Genomic DNA, 19,056 nt, shown 5'->3' with positions numbered 1-19,056 from the left:
GAAGGGAGAGAGAGAGAAACAGTCTAATAAGAGAGTGAGTAGCAGTCTTAGAGAGACCCCGGGCAGACGCCCTGGGAGCTCCTGCGGTTACTTATAGACTTAATTCCCTGGCTATTAGTACCACAGGTACTAATAGGTGTACAGGTGTAGAGACTGCTTGTCACTGATGTTCGTGTCTCAGGAGCTCTCATGTTAAGGAGAGGTGAATCCCTTTCCCATGCCCTTATCACCAAGGTGTTATATTACCAAGCTGTTACAGGTGTTTCTTATATTTACAGGGTGTTCGGAGCTTAACTTTTGCTTCTCCTTCCCATAAGCTATATGGTCTGCTACATTTTTGTAAAAGGTAGTGAGAATTCATTTAGGTATAAAAGATTTGGGTAAGTAGAATTCTTTAAAACATTACAAATAACTCAATATAGACTAAAACTGTTAGTCTCAAAATCAATATGCATAATGTTCATGGTTTTCTTTTTATTTTCTGACCTTTTATTTCTTTTCTTCTCCGTGGCTTCCATACACTGTCTTAATCAGTAAATGTGACTGGCTCTTGACATTAGAAACTTTTTTTATTTTTTATGTTTTACTTCTCATTAGAAACTTTAAAAAAAATCTTGATTTTGGTTAGTTCTAGAAATCATGAGGGCCTCTGTACTAGATTCACCCTTCTAGATTGGACACTCACATGGCCAGCCAATTACATGCTTGTACCTATCTGCTTGGCTTTTTTATTACTATCCCAAACATAGAAGAAATGATACGTTTACCTGAAACATGTAAGAAAAACATGTTTAAACAAATACCCACACCAATTTATATTTTTACCTGAAATTCCTTCCCCTATTGTCTTTAAAAATATTGATAGAAATTTCATTAACATTATTCTTGTCATCAAGGTCAAACTTTATGAATGATTGCAGTTATTTTCCAATTTTCCAGCTTTTAGATTATTTGCTATATCCTTCCGAATCTATCCGAGCTACATAAAACTGATCCCATTTACTACCTGTTGTATCTGGGCTAAGAAGATGCCTGTACCAGGCCCAGCCGCATCTCCAGGCCATCTCCATCTCGTGACTCTCCTACCCATGATGGCCTCTCACTGCTTTCTTCTCTGTCTTTCCTCTGCCAATCTAAAAGTTCACTGACAGGAATTCTTTCCAACCTGACGTTGACAATAAAGCCCTGAAACTCTCTGAATTAAACTGAACTTGGTTACAGAAGCATTATGGAACAATCCCCATTTCATCTCTTCACTCCCCCTCAAATAATGCTGTGTTATACACTCATTAGGAATAACTTGTTCCTGGCTGATATTATTTTATTTTCTGACTTTAGAAAATATACTTTCTTCTATTCTCAATGATGATTGTTTTACCAAGTCATCTAACCTCCCTCATGCTAAGATGACCTAATTTACCCAATTCAGGCAGTCTTCCCAAGAAGGACAATTGTGATAATGTACCTCCTCTAAAGCCTATTTCTAAATTTCTCTTACAAGAATTCTCTTATAATTGAAATTACCCCAAATTTGTATGTACTCGTATGTATGATCAGTGTACAGTGACATGTACATTCTACTAGTACTAGTGCTGATGCCTTTAGTACAGATGGCAAAGCAAATGGATTGTAAGTCAGTACCTGCTGGACCACAGGTTATCCAAAAACAGAAGGCACAAGGTCATGTAGTGCAGCGGCCCTGTTAATACCAGAATAATGACTCATTTATTTGTAGCAAAAGTTTGAATTTGAAATACAGCTCACAGAAGTCTAAAGTAGAGGCTAACCTGAACTAGGGCTTCCTTTGATATCAAAGGTAATAACTTTCATCTTTTAGTTCAACTTAGCTCATGAATTTTTAGATTATGTTACAAAATGTAGGTATTTTTAGTATCATTAAAGTAGGACAATAATACACATTTTTGAAAATGTAAGTAAGTCTACTACAAAGTTGTGATTTAAAAAAAAGTGAATGAGAAAGGAATAATGCCTTACTTCCAGGTTTATGTAGAAATAATAACAGTTCACTCGTTTTAATGAATTTATTCATTTTATAATTATTTATTGACAATTGTTATCTATGATTATTCTATATCATTTATTTCCCAAAAGGAATTATGCTAAATAAAAATAACAAAACTATTAATTCGCTTTTATCCACTTGGTGCTTGTTTCCACTTTTATCATACCTGCACTTTTTTCTGCCTATAAAGGCTAACCTGGTGGTGCTTAAATGTATGTTAAATAAAATAGAATTAAATTATTTGTTCTGCATATTGAGATAACAAGGACAGAACCAAAAAATGAAATGGTAATGGCATTTTTACTATTCCAAATGAAACTTGTCCACATTTGCACTTAGCCATTGGAATAAGGACGTCATCATGCAGAGATTCTGCAGGATTCTGGTATCATAACTTCTTCAGAGAAACCTCGTTGTCATGTCATCAGGGTTTCAGCACTAAATGAGAAATACCCTGGCTGGTACCCTGTGTGAGATGCTTTCCCTCCCATTCATCACCCAGAGGTACTATATTGCTTGTTTCCTTTTCTCCATAGCCCTGTGACCTTGTTTTAACAATCAGTATCATATGACATGAATCCCTATTATATCTGTCATGGGTACAGAGTAATTGGTTTTTTCCCCCCCACTCCTCATCAATTCAGTTTTACAACTGAGAAATATAATTAGACATAGAAGAATATAATTAAAAATAGATAAGAAACAAACTTTTTATGAATGTAAAGTAATACCGGCATAATAATTAGTCACATAAACTCATCTGGATGGGGTAGAGAATTTCACTAAGGACCAAGAAAATTATGCTCTTTGTATTATAAACTCCCAGTTCTCATTTAGTATCATCAAAGGAAGTCATGACCTCTCAAGACATATTTTCTTATCTGTAAAACTGAGTTGCCTACAGAACCAGGTCTAATCTTTAGCTGGGCATTCAAGAGTCTCTTGGATTGAATTTAAACTCTACTTTGCAATGTTATCTTTAACTGCTATCATTCTCATACTTTATTCTGGATAATTTAATGTTTCTTACACAAGCCTGGTTATTTCAACCTTGTACTATTCCTTGGGACTAGGAGTCTAAATATTCACCTGTCTTTATAAAGCATGTAGGTTAGTTAATGTTCCACTCAAATACTGCTATATGTTAATACTGTAATTGCCTAAGAATTGGTATGCTCACACAAATTAAACTATGGCTCCTTGGGGTTGAGATTGATTCTTATTTATCTTTGCAGTCTATTCAGTGTACAACACAGTGGCCTGCTGGGTCATATTATAGTTATTCAGTATCACTAATTTGGATGAAAGAAGGTATACGTGCCTCCAAATGACATATTAATTAAACTGTTAGTTGACAAAAACAACTACTTGTATGCCAAAGACATTGCTAGAGGGTAGGCAATTAAACTCTTGAGAAGTTTACAGCCTGAAAAGTCATTATCTAGTGTAATAATTACCTTTTGGTAGCTGAATATAACAACAATCAATTCACATTAGTAGAAAAAGAAGAAAAATCATATGACAATTGTGACAAGTGAAGAAAAAGCATGTGACAAAATTCTGTACCTATTTTGGACAAACACTTTTAATGAACTATGACAAGGAAGGGAACGCCTTTAGTCTGGTTAAGAATATCTGTGAAAAAGCAAAACAAAACAAAGAATCACATGACAAATATCACAATTACACCAAAATATTTAAAACTTTCCCTTGTCATTACAAACAAGAAAAGGATGTCCACTATCACACTCCCATTCAACATTGTACTGGAGATCATAGCTGGTAGAACAAAGTAGAAAAACAAAAGGAATTGCAAATTAAAAAAGAAGTAAAACTGTCAACATTTGAATATGATATGATTGTGCTCACAGAAAAGCTAGTAAAACCCACAAACCATTATAATAAATGAGTGAATTTGGTAAGGTTGTTGGATAAAACTTTACCTAGGAAAACAACTCTCTTCTCTGTATATCATTCTGAAGCTCACATTTAAAAATTTTAGAAAAAAATAAATGTTATTTACAGTAGTTTTGAAACGTATCAAATACCTAGGAATAAGTCTTTTGCAAGATATGTAACACTTTCACACTGAAAACTACACATTATTTCCAAAAGAGATTAAAGATGAACTGTACAGAGAGGTGTATATCAAGTGGATTACCTCATTTGCATATCAATAGCACAAATATCTATTCTTTCAACTTGCTCTATATATTCCATGCAATCCCAATCAAAATCCCAATACTTACTTTTTTAGAAATTTGCAAGCTCATTTCAGAAAATTAATATGAATTAATACGCAAAGGCCAAAAATAGCTAAGTTAATCTGTGAGAACCACAAAGCTAACAGGCTTACATTATTTAGTAAAAAGACCTATTTATAGAGTTATAGTAATTGAAGCAGTTTGGGATTGGTACAAAAATAGACAAATTGCCTAAAAAAAAATGACGAGAAAGTCCAGAAAGTTCACAGACAGATACAGATACAGACATTTTGATACAAAAGGAAAAAGTCAGAGTCTTTTCAATAAACAGTGCTAGGTCAGTTGATTATCTATGATTTCTACCTTCTGCCAAACAGTTTGAGATGGATTTCAAATCTGAGTGTAAAAGTCGCAGCAATATAACTTTCAGAAGTAAACCTAAGAGAATGTCTTTGTGATGCAGAAGAGGCAACGATGCTTTAAGAAAACAAAAATCTCTAGCAATAAAAGAGAAAATGATAAATTAGGTTAGAAGAATTAAAAATAAAGCAAGTAACAAAGAATAAACAATCTAAAACTATATGCAACAACATGGATGAAGGTTAGAAATGTAATATTGGGCAAAGGAAACCAGACAAAAGAGTTCATACTACATGATTCCATTTATACATGTAAATACAAATAGAAACAAATAATACAAACTTTTAGAATTTAGAATAGTGGTTGCCTCGGCAAGGTGGAGAGTGCAAGGGGAGCTCTTTCGGGTGGTGGTAATGTCCTGTGTGTTCGTATTGGGGGCGAGAGAACCACGGGTTTACAGTTTGTACAAACTCATTGAACTGTCCAGTTGTGACAGGTGCACTTTTCTCTATGTATGTTCTACTTTAATATAAGGCAAAAATAAACACACATGCGTCTTTGTTTCCATTTTTTTACTCTGTGGCAATATATAGTCCCCATCAAGGCATATTTGAAATTCAAATCCATCCATTTGATTTATTTGTAGAATAAAATTTACTCAAGACCCAAAAGACTTTGACCTGCATTCTTACCAACACATAAAGGGAAATTACAAAGCTAACTTTATATTCAAGGGCTGGTAAGTGGCCAGCTAATGTTGATTTAAATATGATATGGTTTAAAAAACCAGGAAATCTCCAAAATAAGTTTAAAATGATTTATCATATTTTCTTAAGTTTGACAACACTCATTCAATCCTATGTGTTATGAATCCTTTATCTTTTAGATTCCACTAGCGAAACAGACTTAACACCTGTGAAGGAGAGACATGCTATTAGGGTTTTGTTTTTGAGAGGCCAGGCTAGCCAGCTGGACTAACAGATTTCTAGGAGCATGGTTCTCTTAAGTATGAAGGAAAATGAAACAGAAATAGACTTAACGTATTTCGTGTAAGCCTATTTCCAATAATACACGTATGGTATACACATAAGCACCCTCATCTCTCTGCATATCCCCAGGACAGTAAGATCTGATGGTCATTTTTATTTTGTTCTTCCAATCCTAAAGCTATACTATAATCAAAATAACTACAATTCCTTTAGAAAAATATTATAGTAGGACTCCCTCTCTTTTGAGCTACTATCTTAAAGTGATTAATGAAGAGTTTGTAAAAGATCAGAATAATAAACAGTAAACTTCAATGAAAAGACCCAAATCAATGTTTTTATTTCAGGCAAAGAGTAAGTTTATATACTTGTGTGTGTTTGTGGTTTATTTGTATGTTTTGATTGGAGAAATGAAAGATGGGTAACAGTGGTCACAAAGACAGGACTATACAAGTGGAAAGTATCAGAATTCCTGGTGAAGTTACTGTGAAGGCAGGAGTCCAATGGTTTCCAACATGGTATAATATAGTAAGGCACTGTGCTGAGAAAGCAATTTAAAATCAGTTGGAGACAAGTGGAAGGCTGACTATCTGGGATGAGAAGGTCCAAGCCATCAGGTTCACACAGCTAGAGGCTTATTCAATGAAACAGGTAAAGTTTAACAAGTTTCTGAAATAAGAGCTAGCACTTTGCTGCTTCATGACAGTTCTACGTTTCAGATGTAAAAGCTTAGAAGCTTTGTACTGGGGAGAATTAACTATCAAAACAATAGCTACTAGGGATTATTGCTTCACAAGAAAGAGATAGCAGGTCAAACCCTAACATCCAAAAGATTATTCCTTCTCACTGCCACCCTCAATGGTTGACCCTAAATTGACTCTGTACTCTTTCTTTGCCATAGGATTGGGTTCAGCTACTAATCCCTGGACAGCGTACAGATTAGATTCGTTCCCTACCTAGAGTTTCACCACCACTGTGACTGCTCATTTGTTTAATACTGCTTTTGATCAACACAGTGCTCATTTGTTTAATACTGCTTTTGATCAACATCAATCACACTGTCACCACAGCTGGTAGGAACATCTGCCTCTTCCCTTCATTTTTCTTTGATCAAAATGCAAAAAACTAACCTATCAACAAACAAAACATCTTGGAGTATAAACTCAGTTTTAATCAGCTCTTCTTCTATTTCTTAGCTCTTTAAGAAAGCATGGAAACAAAGGATTTCTGATTATCCTAGCCTTTTCATCACCACAGAATTCATCTTCTACCTAGGATGGAAGGAGGCCTGACAATCTGCCAGGAAGGCTGCACAGGGTGGGTGGGGGGACACCTGAGAAGACCAGCTCAGAACCCTGCTCGGGGGCCCCGCGCCGTTAACCCAGACAGGCTCACGGCTACTCTTCTATGGGCTCCCTCTCTTACAACACATGCCCACAACTTCACAACTCCTTTCCCCAATTACACTACAACTCTAAATTTCCCTCTCCAACAGTCTTCCAATCCAAAAGGGAGGAAATTCCTACTTATTCTTCCATCAGTCTCACCCTAAGACTCCAGCCTCCTGGACTATTCCTCAGGTCTTGAGAAAATCTAGATAAGTAGGATAATTTATGTAATGAATGAAAATCAAACGAAGGAAAATGAACTGAAGGATGTACACGACACCAAAGTATGGCTTTTTTGCTAAAACAAGACTGTTCAGATTTGGCAAGTCTGGATTTCATGAATTATAGTAATACTATAATTATATTTTACTTTAGGTGACAAAAGTTCTTAATAAGGAAAAAGGGGAAAAAAATTCAGATTTATAAAAATATTTATAGAACCTTACACTATACACAATAGTACAATTAAATTTAACTAAATTTAAACTGAAACAAATAACAATCTTAAAAAGTGATAACGCGTTCACTCTAGAATGACTGAGACATTCCAATAAACCAGCCATGTCAATGAACAAACACCAGACAGCAACTTCATGATGCTTAACGGCTCTGCACTCACAATGGCATGCTCAATGGGAAAGTTAATGTAGCACTGAGTGAAAGTGAGCTGCTCCATGCTGCAGTAAAATCTTTAGATCATAGAAATAATGGATCATTGCTCTTTCCTCATTGCATTCTTGACCAAAAGCAAGAGAAAACAACAACAAAAAAGAATAGATAAAAATAAAAGCTTATGATTTATACGATTCAATTAGAGATGCCAATTAGACATTTTCCCCTGATAAATACTTTTAAGAAGAAAATATTTAACCCATAGACATTCCATTTTAAACATTCAGTTAGCAACATTTATTCATTAAGTAACCATAAGCAACCTAAAGGAATATTAATTCATGTAATATGAAATAAAAAATGAAGAAGCCTAATGTTTTTATAAATTCCTTCCCTTTTCTGACTGAAGATGTTTAAGATGACGTGTTATTACAAAGCCAAAGTTGTCATTTAATATAAATTTCAACCTCGTAAAAGTTAATATTTCAGGTATAGGTCATATGTATGTCCTGAAAATTCAGGTAACGTGTTACTTTTACTGATATTTGCAAAACAATAATGTAATAATGCACGTCCCTCGTATTACCTAAAAAATAGTTGCAAATGTCTTTTATGTGGTGGAAGTAAAGAATAAAATATGTCAATGTTTATGTTTAACCACGACTCAGTTAAGATGAAGGGAAGAAAAACAAATAGTCAAAGGATAAGGATTAAAATAATCTTACTCTTGAAAATACAGGATAAGATTTTATAGGACTTCCTCTTTTGAAACAAAAAGCATTGTAACTTTCTTCAATTTCCTTTGACAAAAATGATAAAAAAAAACCCAGTGAACAAGTAAAGGAGCGTGTGAATATGGTGTACAAGATGCCGTTGAGCTGAGATGGCAGGACTCCAAGTATGAGAGGAGAGAATGTTAGCATTCCCCTTGGTGAGGCCTGACAACCTGACAACACGCATACCATTGAGGCACTGCCTCCTATTTCTCTTCAGCTACCCATCCTTTTAGTCAGATAGTTCCAGCTCTTCTGGCTGTAGTAACTTCCTCAAATGGCCAGAGATTCCTGAGAGAGATGCCATCACCACCTAGTTCAAACTTGCCACCTGCTTCTCCCGAAGCTTCCACCAGGCCTTTAGAAAACCCCAAGAAGGAGTCTGTTCCAAGAGTTTCTTCTGGTCCTATCGGGACCCCCAGAAAGCAACTGTATCCTTCTTTGCGTCCCTTGGTCGAGACTGTGGGTAGTGAGAGGGGAAAAGTGTGAGCATTCACTCAATTTTCTCCGGCAGATTTAAAATAAATTAAGGTTGATTTAGGAAAATTTTCTGATAACCCAAACAGGTACACAGATGTTCTCCAAGGGTTAGGACAAAGCTTTGACCTCTCTAGGAGAGATGTAATACTACTATTAGATCAAACTTTAACTTCGAATGAGAAAAATGAAGTCTTAGTTCAGGCTAGAAAGTGGGGTGATTTGTGGATCATGTCCAAAACTGATAGTAGTATGTCTTCTGAGGAAAAGGACAGATACCCCATAGGAAGGCAGACAGTTCCTTTTGAGGATCCTGAATGGGACCCTGAGAAACAAGGTGACTGGTGGTGTAAACATTTTCTAACATGTATCCTGGAAGGTTTATGATGATCCAAACAAAAGCCTATGAATTATTCTAAGTTGTCTACCATTTATCAGGAGCAAAATGAGAGTCCCCCAGCCTTTCCTGAATGGCTTAGGGAGGCAATGAGAAAGCACACTCAGTTGACATCCGATTCCTTAGAGGGCCAAATTATTTGAAAAGATTTAAGCGGCCCAGACATTAGAAAAAACTGCAGAAACTGGCTCGAGGCTCCTATCATAACCTGGAGAATCTTCTTAAAATGGCCACAGCCATCTTTTATAATTGAGATCAGGAGGAAGAGGAGAAAAAAGAAATCGGCTCTAGTAATGGCATTCTGACAAATGGGTACCAATGAGGGGCAGAGTGAAGCCAGAGGAGCAAAGAACAATCATTTCCAATGTGGTCAGACTAGCCACTTAAACAGAGATTGCCCCCAACTTGCCAGGCAAGCCACCGGGCCCCTGTCCAGAATGCAAGGGTGACCACTGGAGGGCAGCCTGTCCCCAGAGGTGAAGTCCTCCAGGGAAGTGACCCCAACTAGACTGAGGGTGCCCAGAGCAGATTCTCATGGCTCTAGCTTGTGTCATCACCCCTCAAGAGCCCTGGATCTGCCTCATAGTAGAGGGCCAGGAGACAGAATTTCTTCTGGACACTGTAGCAATCTTTTCAGTTCTTTTCTCTAAGCCTGGTCTTCTATCCCTCAAATCTGTAACTATATAGGGGGTCTCTGGAAAGCTGGTTACCAAATTCTTCTCTTAGCTTTTAAGCTGCAGTTGAAGCTACTGGCTGTTTTCACGCCTTCCTAATCATGCCTGAAATTTCTGTTCCACTTTTGGGGAGGAACATACTAACTAAAGTAGGAACAACCATTTATATGAATATGGGACAATAACCTATAACATACCTTCCTTTATTAGAGATAGAAATTAACCCAGAAGTATGGGCTACTAAGGAATACGTAGGAAAACCAAAATATGTTCAACTGGTCCAAGTTACCTCAGGGATTAGGGACAGCCCTCACTTATTTGGAAAAGCCTTAACCCAAGACTTGAGTCATTTCTCTTATCCTACAGCGATTTTTATTAAGTATGTAGATGACTTTCTTTTGGGAGCACCAGATGCAGAGGAATGCCACAAAGCTACCCAAGCTCTTTAAAACTTCCTAGCTGATTGTGGGCACAAAGTTTCCAAGGATAAAGCCCAAGTATGTGTGCCTAAAGTGCATTATTTGGGTCTCTAACTTTCATAGGGGAAGAGAGCCTGGGCAAAGAAAGAATAGAACCAATATTGGCTCACCCTAAACCTCAAACTCTCAGACAGCTTTGAGGCTTCTTAGGAATTATAGGCTTCTGCAGACTCTAGATTCCTGGATATAGTGAAATAGCTAGAACACTCTATTCTTTAATTTAAAAAGCTCAAAAAGTGTGCCTGGTCGCTTTAGAACGGGAACCAGAAGCAGAAACTTCCAACTACTGAAAAATGCTCTTTTATAAAGTTCTGCTTTGAGTCTTCCTACTGGACAATTTAATCTGTATGTTACTGAGCAGACTAGAATTGCCCTAGGAGTCCTGACCTAACACTGGGGTTCAGTTTTGCAACCTGTAGCTTATCTTAGTAAGGAAATTGACACTGTGGCCAAGAGATGGCCACATTGTCTTCGAGCTAACTTTAGGAAGAAACATAATTATTTATACTGAGAGAACCAGACCAACGCCATCTTGTGTGACTGATAGCATCTTAGGAATTAAGTTTCGTTTTCTTTGCCATTTTGTTTTGAAAGTTTTACTTTCCTGTAAAAGCAGGCATTTCCTCGAAATCATGAGTCACCTGCCTCCCAATCAGGAACTTCCCTCTGGATCAGGCCATATGGCAGGCACAATGACAGCCAATCCAGAAGCAGTCCCTTTGTTCAAGTTGTATACACCCCACTTGCTGTGCAGCATTATAAAAATCCCCTGCTTCAGAGCTCGGGGCTCCTGGCTTGGATCTGTTGTAGCGGAGCCCCCGGGAGCCCAAGCTCGAGCTTGCAATAAAAGGCTCTTTAGCTTTTGCATTGGAATCGGCTCCCTGGTGGTCTTTGGGGACTTCGTGATCTCGGCACAACATTTGGGGGCTCATCTGGGATCCCCAAGACCCCCTGACCCAAAGAGCCGTTAAGTGGTGTTTGTCTTGTCTGTCATGGTTATCTTTGAAATTGAAAGTCTGTAAAAGATGCGGTCGGCGTGAAGTTAAGGCGGATGCGCTGGAGGCTGCCGGCCAGGAGTGCCGCGAAGACGTCCCAGCCTCCTCTGATAGGGGAGTCCCAACCCCACCATACTGGGACATGGAATCCCCAGGACATGGTGTGGACGTGGATCCCTTTGTAGTTCTTTTGCCTGGGCATAGTGGGTTGCTCCCACAACACGGTCAGAGACTGTCAGCTTACTTTCAGTTTTGTCTCCACAGACTGTCAGTCCCGTATGTCCTTACCGTATTGTGTGCTGTGTGTTTTGTTGTTGTTTTAGTGTGGCTAGCCCTGAAGAGACACCTCTGAAAGTAAATATGGGACAGACCCAGACAACTCCTCTTTCTCTTTTCCTTGATCATTTCTCAGGTTTTAAGTCTAGAGCTCAAGACTTGGGACTGGTGGTAAAGAAAACTAAACTAATCACTTTTTGCAGGAGTGAGTGGCCAATTTTCAATGTTGGCTGGCCTCCTGAGGGGACCTTTCACCTTCCTGTTATTTTCCAGGTTAAAGATATTGTCTATCGTCCACGGACCGGTCACCCCACCAAGTTCCATATATCACCACCTGGATGGACCTGGTGGAAGATCCCCCTCCTTGGCTGAAAGCAATTCTGCCCGAGGCAGATGATGTCTAAAACAGTGCAGCAGTTCTTGCAGTGTGCGAGAAGCCCCTTACTGAGAAACTCATTAAACATACCAAACCCAAACCCTCAGCTCTGCTTTACCCTGTTTTCCAGGACAGTACAGATCAGGATCTCCTTTGTCCTCCCCTGTATCGTCCTCCTCCCCCTCCACAGGTTGAGCCTGTGCCTCCCGGGGAAGCAGCAGCAGAAGTGGTAGCAGAAGCAGCAGCAGGAGAACCTGCTGCTGAAGCTGAGACTGCAGTAAGACCTGCTGCTGGAAGTCTGCCATACACTAGACAGCGGGCCCAGCGAGAGGCGAATGCCGACTCAACTGTCCTTCGCTTGAGGGCCATAAGCCCACCGGATGCTCTCAGGGTGCAAGACCTTTACTATTGGCCCTTTGCCACTAGTGATTTGTATAACGGGAAAATGCAGAACCCTACATTTTCTGAAAAACCTAGCGCCTTAATCAATCTCTTAGATTCTGTTCTTTTCACTCATCAGCCCACTTGGTATGATTGTCAGCAGCTTTTACAGGTACTGTTCACCACAGAAGAAAGGGAGAGAATTCTGTTGGAGGCCGGAAGTTGGTCGTGGGCGAAAACGGGGCTGTGACCACCAACCCTGCTGAGATTAGTGCTGTTTTTCCCCTTACCCGCCCTGATTGGGACTTTCATAAGAGAGATGGTCAGGTGAGTCTCTGAGCCTACCGCCAGACTCTAATGAGGGGTCTCCAGAAAGCGGCCTGCAAGCCGACCAATTTGGCTAAGGTAAGAAACGTGCAGCAGGCAAAGAATGAGTCTCCCGCTGCTTTCCTGGAAAGGATCATGGAAGCATTCCGTACTTACATGCCCATCAATCCTGAGGCAGAAAGCGGCAAAGCCATGGTTATCATGGCCTTTGTTAACCAATCTGCCCCTGACATAAGAAAGAAACTCTAGAAATTAGATAGGTTAGCTAAAAAATCCTTACAGAATTTGCTTGCAGTGGCCGAAAAAAATCTATAATAATAGAGAGACACCAGAAGAAAGGCAGACTTGGGCTTGGGCCAAACAAACTCAAGACCTGGCCAAAATCCTGCTGGCTGCCACAGTTGACGAGCCAAAGGATTGGCTCGATTAGTCGACTAAGGCAACTAACAGTTGAAGGTGAGGAAAAACCCTGGGAAGGAGGGCACCGACGTCAGAGGGACCAGTGTGCCTACTGCAAGGAGATAGGACACTGGGCCAGAGAATGCCCTAAAAGAAGAACCAGCAGGCTCACCTCCCATGGTGAAGCCCACATCTTAGAAATGGGGGAATTGAGTGACGAGAGGGGTCAGAGTTCAGCACACCTCCCTGAACCCAGGGTAACCCTCAAAGTGGAGGGGACACGGATAGATTTCTTAGTGGACACAGGCGCATAGCATTCGGTACTTATAAAGGATCAGGGTAAACTAGACATAAGAAAATCTTGGGTCCAGGAGGCAACTGGGATGAAACAATACTCATGGACTACCCGAAGAACTGTAGACCTGGGCATGGCCCGGGTATCGCATGCATTTATGGTCATCCCAGACTGCCTTTACTAGGTAGAGATCTGTTAACTAAGACTGGGGCCCAGATATCCTTCAAGCAGGACGGACCTCAGGTCACAGATAATCAAGGGTGCCTTATACAGTTCTAACTGTCCAACTAGAAAATGAGTACAAGCTTCACCAACAACTGTCAGGGGCCCAAGCTGACATTAGTGAATGGCTCCACTCCTACCCTTTGGCAGGGGCTGAGACAGGAGCGATAGGGTTAGCCATTCATTGGCCTCCTGTATTAGTAGAACTTACTTACTTTAGTTCTACTAAAAGTAAGACAATACCCCATGGCCGCAGAGGCAAAGAAAGGTATACTTCCACACATCAGACGCCTCCTATAGGCGGAATTTTAATCCCCTGCCAATTGGCATAGAATACTCCCTTGTTGCCTATCAAGAAACCCCTCACAAATGACTATCGTCCAGTACAGGACTTAACGGGAGGTCAATCAGCGGGTAATGGACTTTCACCCAACTGTACCTAACCCGTATACTCTCCTAAGTGTCTTGGCCCCAACTCAAACGTGGTACACAGTTTTAGATTTAAAAGATGTCTTCTTCAGTCTGCCTCTAGCTCCACAAAGCCAGGCTATGTTTGTCTTTGAGTGGTGCGACCTGGAAGAGGGCATCGGCGGACAGCTAACCTGAACTCGCCTACCATGAGGCTTCAAGAACTCTCCAACTATTTTTGATGAGGCCCTCCATGCTGACTTAGGTGAGTTCCATAGGTCACACCCTGGCTCGACCTTCTCCAATATGTAGATGACATATTAATAGCAGCTGCTGCTGAACAAGACTGCCTGCAAGGAACACAGGGATCTGCTCGCCACCCTGGGAGACCTAGGATACAAGGCGTCAGAGAAGAAAGCCCAGATTTGTCAACAAACTGTAAGTTATTTGGGATATGTGCTTAAAGATGGCCAACGGTGGCTGAGTGAAGCCAGAAAACACACTGTACGCAGAATTCCAACTCCCACTACTCCCAGGCAGGTGCGAGAATTTCTGGGAATAGTTGGATTTTGTAGACTGTGGGTACCGGGGTTTGCCGAAATTGCTAAGCCCCTTTATGAAGCCACCAAAGAGGGGCAGCCCTTCCAGTGATCAGCAGACAGGGACCAAACATTTAGAGACCTCAAGACTGCCCTGTTAACCTCTCCTGCAGTAAGCCTCTCCGATATCATGAAGCCTTTCCATCTATATGTAGATGAACATAAAGGAAGGGAGTATTAACCCAAACTTTGGGACCCTGGACTCATCCAGTTGCCTACCTATCCAAAAGACTCGACCCAGTAGCCTCGGGATGGCCCACTTGTTTGCGTATTATAGCAGCCACTGCCCTCTTAGTAAAGGATGCAGATAACTTTACCCTGGGACAAGAACTGTTGATAACAACCCCCTACAATCTCAAAGGAGTCTTGAAGCAGCCCCCAGACGGGCGGATGGGTAATGCGCCGCTGACTCATTATCAAGGCCTACTGCTGAATCCACTGAGGATTCAGTTCCTACCTAGTGCAGCCCTGAATCGTGCCACTCTCCTACACAACCCGAATGTAGAGATGCCGCTACATCACTGCCAAGACATACTAGTACAAGTCCACAGCCTTCGTCAAGACCTGACTGATCAGCCGCTACCTGACGCTGAGGAAACATGGTTCATAGATGGCAGTAGCTTCCTGAGAGATGGACACAGGTATGCAGGGGCGGCAGTGGTTTCAGAAATGGAGACATTGTGGGCTGAGCCCCTCCCAAGCAGCATTTCTGCCCAATGGGCAGAACTTATCGCCCTCACTAAAGCCTTGGTTCTGGGAAAAGGAAAAAAGTTAATAGCTCTTACGCGTTTGCCATGGCCCACATTCATGGCGCCGTCTACTGGGAAAGGGGGTTGTTGACGGCAGGAGGAAAAATGATAAAGAACAAGCAAGAAATACTAGACCTCCTGAGGGCCATCTAGTTACCGAAGAAGCTAGCCATTATTCACCCCTGGGTCACCAAAAGGGGAATTCCCCAGGGGCCAGGGGTAACTGCTATGCAGACGAGGTAGCCAAGAATGTGGCCCTCAGTGTGACCCAGGAGCTGGCCCCTAACCTACCAGATCCAGGAACACCGGTGTTACCAGAGAAACCCAGGTATTCCCCAGAAGACTTAACCTGGCTCCGCACCATCCTTCAAGCACATTGCTCGGCGAAATACAATGGCTGGTGGCACACTGCAGATGGCCGAACCATCCTCCCAGCACAACTAGGGATGGAAGTGCTCCAGCATATGCACCAAGCCGCCCACATGGGCAACAGAAAATTAACCTGGTTCATCATGCAAAGATCAAAATAGAGCAACTAGACACCAAAGCAGACCAAGTCATCAGGGCCTGTAAGGCCTGTCAGGTCACTAATGGCAGGTCGGGACCTGCTGCCCAAGGAACCTGGGAACGAGAAGACAAGCCCGGTGCATATTGGGAAGCGGATTTCACGAAAGTTAAACCAGGACGGTATGGATATAAATACCTTTTCGTTTTTGTAGATACCTTTTCCGGGTGGGTTGAAACATTCCCAATGAAGCATGAAACTGCCCAGATGGTGGCGAAGAAGTTGCTGGAAGACATCCTCCCCAGGTATGGGTTGCAAGCCCTGATCGGCTCAGACAACGGCCCTGCCTTCGTGTTTCAGGTAACACAGGGGGTAGCTATGGCTCTAGGAACAACCTGGAAATTACATTGTGCCTACAGGCCCCAGAGCTCAGGTCAGGTAGAAAGAATGAATAGACCCCTAAAAGAGATCTTAACCAAATTAACTCTTGAGTCTGGCGGAGACTGAGTGACTCTCTTCCCTTGGTTTGTATCGGGTGAGAAATTCTCCTTATAACTTGGGCTTACTCCTTATGAAATACTCTATGGGAGAACACCCCCCATCATTCCCAACACTTGCATAGATTTAGTAACTGAGGCAGATGATGAAAATTTCCTTCTCTCCCTTCGGTGTTACCAGCAGGTACAAAAAGAAAATTGGAACTGCCTGTGAGCTACTTATGAGGCTGGTCCTGTACCTGAACCCCACAAGTTCTGGCCCGGTGATTGGGTCTACGTGAAAAGACATTGCTGGGAGACTCTGGAACCCCCGTGGAAAGGCACCTATGTCATGATCCTGGTGACATCCACTGCTCTCAAAGTAGACGGCATTGCCTCCTGGGTATACCACACCCATGTCAAGCTGGCAGACCAGTTCGCTATTCAAGAAGACTTCATTTCACAATGGAAAATCCAGTGAAGACAATCCCTTAAAACTCAAACTGAAGCACTCCCCACCTGCACTCTGCTGATTGTATTACTTGTATGTACCTCCTTATGCGCCTTCCCTTACCCTAATCCGCATCAGCCACATAATGTTACCTGGCAAGTCTATGGGGGACCCATCCGTGGGTTTGGGGGTACCCTCGTCCAGTCCACAGACTGGACACTGTTAAATTCAACCTGGGGCATACACCCTAAGAACACCTGGTACCCAGATTTATTTAGATCTAGATCAAATAATAGGTCTAACACAGAGCACTTGAAACACCCACAACAGCTCGTAATATGTATGCCCAGGCCACAAAACAGAAAAATGTGGGGGAAGGGGCCATTTCTTTTGTCAGCATTGGAGTTGTGTCTCCACAGGTTAGATCTGGTGGACACCTCCAAACACCCCAGATTTGATCGAGATAAAAAGAAGCCCCGGTCCTTGGTCATACATAAATGGTAGAAACAATTGCCACTGAACGGGGGTCCTTGGAGAAGTAAGATTAGGTGACCCAGTGCGCATTCAGTTCACTAGCCTGGGAAGGAACTGCCTCACCACTTGAGAATTTGGGAAAATTTGGGGACTCCGTCTATATAGCCCCACCCGGTGGGGTGTACAGACTTGGAATGCAGTACATGACAAGGGTGGGTTCCTTAAGATAAAAGTAGAATACAGCCCAGTTCCTGATAAACCTACCTGAGTTGGGCCCAACAGTATTCTCCCCTATCCGGCAAGCCCCCAGGTATTCCCAAAATCAATAACCCGAACCCCTGTACCTTCTCTACCACCCAATTCCAGTAGAAATAAATTCGTATACCTAGACCCTACTTGGGAACTGCTCACGAGCACGTATCAGGTATTGAATTTGACCAGGCCAGATCTGACAATGGCTTGCTGGCTCTGTCTTAGTTTTAAACCCCCTTTTTATGAAGCTGTTGCCATCCTAGGACAATACACTTCTGGGGAAGCAACAGCCTGCCGATGGCATCAGAGCCACCCTAGACTCACTGTCCAGACGGTAGTAGGGAAGGGCATTTGCATCGGGAAGGTGCCCATTTCTCACCAGCACCTATGTAATGCCACTGTCCCTTGGAATGGGACCAGGTATCTGATACCCTCGAGCAATGCCTGGTGGGCCTGCTCAATGGGTTTGGCTCCATGCATACATGCGGGGATCTTGGACCAGAACAATGATTACTGTGTTCTAGTGCAGCTAATACCAAGAATACTTTATCATAAGGAGAGCACCACACTTCAGAAATTCTCAGGCACCTTAAACCCAGCCCCACACAGAAAGCGGGAAGTGATCACTGCTCTCACAATTACAGCCTTATTAGGGTTAAGTATAGCTGGGGCTGGAACTGGAGTGTCTGTCCTTCAAGATAAGAACTATGGTGCCCTCTGGGATACGACTGATCTGGATATAAAGGAATTAGAAAAATCTATTACTCTCCTCCAAGAATCCTTAACTTCCCTTTCTGAAGTAGTCTTATAGAACTGGAGGGGACTAGACCTGCTATTTCTCCAACAAAGAGGACTGTGTGCAGCCTTAGGGGAATAATGTTGTTTCTACGCTGATCATTCAGGTGTAGTAAAAAAACCAGTGGCCCTTATGCGAGAAAGCCTGCGCAAGCGCAAAATAGAAAAGGAGAATAACCAGAGCTGGTATGAGTCCTTTTCAATTGGTCCCCCTGGTTAACGACACTGATATCAGCCTTGGCTGGACCTCTGTTAATATTACTCCTACTCCTAACCATAGGCCCCTGTATTATCAACAGGCTCATTACATTTGTGCAAGAATGTATAGGAGCTATACAACTGTTAGTTCTCAAAGGCCAGTATTGGCCCTTGTCAGAACAGGAAATGGTGCTGGTGCCGGGCCCATGATTGGGCCCTTGAATTCATAAGCAGAGGGGGGAAATGAAAGAACCAGACTGACGCCATACTGGGTGACTGATGCCATCTTAGGATTTAAGTTTTGTTTTCTCCACCATTTTGTTTTGAAAGTTTCACTTTCCTGTCTGTAAAAGCAGACATTTCCTGAAATCATGAGTCACCTGCCTCCCAATCAGGAACCATCCTCTGGATCAGGCCATATGGCAGGCACAATGACAGCAATTCAGAAGCAGTCCCTTTGTTCAAGTTGTATACACCCCACTTGCTAGGCAGCATTATAAAAATC

At 41.8% G+C, this 19,056-nt stretch overlaps 1 protein-coding gene and 1 pseudogene across 3 annotated transcripts in view; one reads left to right on the top strand and one right to left on the bottom strand.

The window, feature by feature from the left end:
• The window catches only part of NBEA (neurobeachin), a 754,735-nt gene that overhangs the window by 310,830 nt on the left and 424,849 nt on the right, over positions 1–19,056 (bottom strand). The window lies entirely within an intron of this gene.
• On the top strand, positions 8,467–8,582 carry LOC128567127 (uncharacterized; annotated as a pseudogene).

This window comes from Nycticebus coucang, chromosome 15 (genome assembly GCF_027406575.1).
Source record: "Nycticebus coucang isolate mNycCou1 chromosome 15, mNycCou1.pri, whole genome shotgun sequence".
In the NCBI taxonomy this organism is placed as follows: domain Eukaryota; kingdom Metazoa; phylum Chordata; class Mammalia; order Primates; family Lorisidae; genus Nycticebus; species Nycticebus coucang.
This window is presented reverse-complemented; position numbering and strand designations above follow the sequence as displayed.